We start from the raw sequence: 3,659 nt of genomic DNA on the forward strand, positions 1-3,659 counted from the left end.
GAAGACAATTAGTTACAAAAGGACTTCCACCCTCCATAAGGAAGGGGAAGCGTGCATACAAACAATATAAAATCACATATTTGAAAACATAGAAAAACATATAGCAGGCTGTATGTAAAAAAGTTGCAACATAGAAATGTTATATTCAAATATATAGTTGGACCTCTGGTGATCAAAAAATGTCTATATAAACATATCCGGAAAAAATGAAAAGATCTCTTACGATGTTTTTATCGGCGGCTGTATGGAGCCTGCATGGCATAGAAGAGAGAACACACCGATATCAGTATAAATAATGATCTTATCAAAAAACGATACCCGTGCCTGGACCAAAAACCGGAAAACACATTAAGCAAGGAAAAAATTAATTGAAAAAATTATTAATAAAAGTGGTTTCAAACTTTCTGTAATGTGCAAAGTATGTATAAGTATCTATGTGAATACGTATGAAAATACATATAAAGCTTCTGTAAGTATATAAATTAGGGGGAGGTGAAGGGGACTTGTAGCGCAAAAGTGAATAATGAAAAAGTGTAAGATATATCCATTAATATGATGGTTAATGGAAAAAAGTGAAAATTGTGTGAAATCCACAAATTGCAGAGAAATGTCTCAAACACAAAAAATACAAAAAATGCATATGCTAACCAGGTATATAGCAGTGATAGCACCAATTCCAGGATATCCACAAGAGTTACATCATTTGGCAGAGAGCCCTTCTCTACATCCAGTGAGAATTCCAGGTATTGGGTCATAGTGGCAACTACAATGTGTCATCTGTTTTGTGTCACATACAGACAGACCCAGTTATAAAAAGTTCTAGTTTTCTGTTATTTATGTTTAAGAAGTGGAAAATTCCAGATTACCAGGTTAGTCTATGCATAAGAAAGCCACGGGATGATGCTGATGGGATGTTTAGATAGGCATCCCAGATAAACATCCTTTCTCTAAACCCTACCCACCCACATATGGAGTCAAATTTTCCCCCACCCAAACATGGAGTCACTCCTCTCCCACCCAAACATGGAATCTCACTTCCCCCACCCAAACATGGAGTCTCACTCTTTCTCACCCAAACATGTGCCATCGTGCCCCCTTTCAATGCAGATTGACCAGCGCGAGACCAGTGCACTTACCTCGCAGCGGCGGCTCGCGGCTTCTCTTCAGTTGTTCCCCGGCGTGGCGGCGTCTCCTTGAGTCCTCAGTCCTCCCGGCTCCCGCTTCCTCCCCAGCCAATGGCATGGGGTTTGCCTTTCGGGCAATCAGGAAGCGCGTATCGGACGCGCTCCCTGATTGGCCAGGAGGAGGATCCGTGTGACAATAGCGAATTTTCATTCGCTATTGTCACACAATGGGTGGGCTCAAGACGCACTGCTCTGCGCCCCAAGTCCACCCTTTGGATCGCCCTATTAGAGCCTCTTGCTCTAATCAGGTGATACAAAAAAAAAAAAAAGCCCATTGAACTCCATGCGTCTAGCGCCCCGCATGTAGATTAGGGGGCCGGACGCATGGATGGGGCCGCCACTGACAGAGATGCTGATTACAGTCAGCAGATGCAGAGAGGACAGCTTGCTAGGAAGGATCAACTGGATTTTTTTTTTTTTACTTTCACTGTCGTGAAAGTAACACTGTGCCGTATCCCAAAAATTGGCTTGGTCATTAGGGAGGTAAAACCTTTTGGGGCTGAAGTGGCTATGCCACATTGGAAGAAGATGAATTGTCTAGGACTGCACATAAAATACTCTAAAAATAAGGATAGCTGATGAGCAGAAAAAGTTGGGCAGTTCATAAGTTAACGATCACTGATATAGATAATGGATCAGTCTGAGTAATAACATTTTTTTTATTTTTTTATTATAAAAGTAAAAACATAAAGCGAGTGCGCTATTTGACACTGTTTTTACAGACTAACGCACCTATATCTAGCTGAACTGATAGAGGAGCAATAACAATTGAGAAATGAATTCTCAAGGTGCTCATCAGATATTTTGGTTCTAATTTTTCCCTTCGTGTGTTTCATTATGAAAAAATGTTGCTCACAAATACAGTATAGGTATTTGGTATATCTGCAGTATAGGTATAGGTATAGCTGCCAAAAACTGATGACATTGACACTGATGACACTGATGAGTTAGGTGTGATTGTGAGTGGGATATTTTTTTGCTAAGATAAAAAAAGTTATAAAAGCCTAGTGAAGAGGCCCTGTCAGATTTTTATTTTCTTCATTTGCATGTGTTCCCTAAGTGTAAACGCATTAAAAAAATAATAATAAAATAATCAAAGTTTACAATTTTGTGTTGGGCTGCATTCATAGCCGTCTTTGGCTGCATGTGGCCCCTGGGCCATAAATATAAATATAAATAGTTACATTTCAGTTACAAATGTAACACTGCCATCTAGTGGTCATACAATGTAATAGGCACACGGTAATGACATACAGTGGTTGTTGCTGATTAAATACAAACCTTGTATGCTAACACCCCCACTCAACAAATACTATCTATGTCAATCCCATTTCTGATCTAAGATCCACAAATCTGGTTCTAGCTAGTGGCTTTGTCAAAGCATCAGCAATCATTTTTTCTGACTCACAATACACAAGTATAATCACTTTCTGATCAACTAAGTCATGAATGTAATGATGTCTGACATCGATGTGCTTGGTTCTTCCATTAATTTTCTCACTTGTTGCAAGCTTAATGCAAGCCTGATTGTCCTCAAATAAGACAGTAGGTTCTGATGTTGCTTCTCCAAGATCCTTGAGTAATTGCTGTAACCATACAACTTCTTGACTGGCATAAGCTGCAGATATGTATTCAGCTTCTGTAGAGGACAATGCCACTGACATCTGTTTCTTGCTGGACCATGATATAGGACTGTCTCCCAATTTTAATAAGTAACCACTTGTGGATTTGCGTGTGCTGTGATCACCTGCCCAATCGGAGTCCACATATCCTACGAGGTTTAAACTACCACTTGCTGACAGTTTCAAATTTAAGTCTTTTGTCTGTTTCAGATATCTCATAACTCTTTTGATCGCATTCCAGTCTCTTTGACGTGGTTTATCAACTCGCCTGCAAAGAAGAGACATGCTGGCTGCAATGTCTGGACGTGTAATGGTTGCAATGTAGAGAAGTGCCCCCACTGCTTGTCTGTATTGTTCATTGGATGTGAGAAGATCATCTTCTCCTTCTAACTTTGGATAGACTGTATCCATAGGTGTGCTTGCTCCTTTCGCCTCTGTCATGTTGAATTGCTGAAGAATAGATTCAATTTTTGCACTCTGATTCAACAGGAAACTTCCATCTTTCTCACGCTGGATATCAATTCCAAGATAATATGTCACTTCACCTAGGTCTTTAGTTTCAAAGTGCTTGTTGAGTACTCCTGTTAACTTTGCAATTTCATTGTCGTTTTTGTGAGCAATGATCAGGTCATCTACATAAATTAGCAGATACATCCACTCAGTGTCTACTTGTTTAGCATATAGGCACGGATCAGCTTTGCTTCTTGTAAATCCTTCATTTAGTAGAACTTGATTAATCTTCAGGTTCCATGCTCGAGCTGATTGTTTAAGGCCATAAAGAGATTTATTCAACTTGCAGACAAGATGCTCTTGTCCCTTTTTCAAATATCCTTCTGGCTGTGACATGTAAATT

The 3,659-nt window shown here is 39.7% G+C and overlaps 1 pseudogene across 1 annotated transcript; it reads right to left on the bottom strand.

The window, feature by feature from the left end:
* Nucleotides 1–2,622: 2,622 nt before the first annotated feature.
* Nucleotides 2,623–3,247, bottom strand: LOC309551016 (annotated as a pseudogene). Its single transcript has one exon. The product of its transcript is annotated as an uncharacterized misc_RNA (transcript).
* Between the last annotated feature and the right edge of the window lie 412 nt (nucleotides 3,248–3,659).

Source organism: Pelophylax lessonae (assembly GCF_965119305.1).
Source record: "Pelophylax lessonae genome assembly, chromosome: 3".
Classification (NCBI taxonomy): domain Eukaryota; kingdom Metazoa; phylum Chordata; class Amphibia; order Anura; family Ranidae; genus Pelophylax; species Pelophylax lessonae.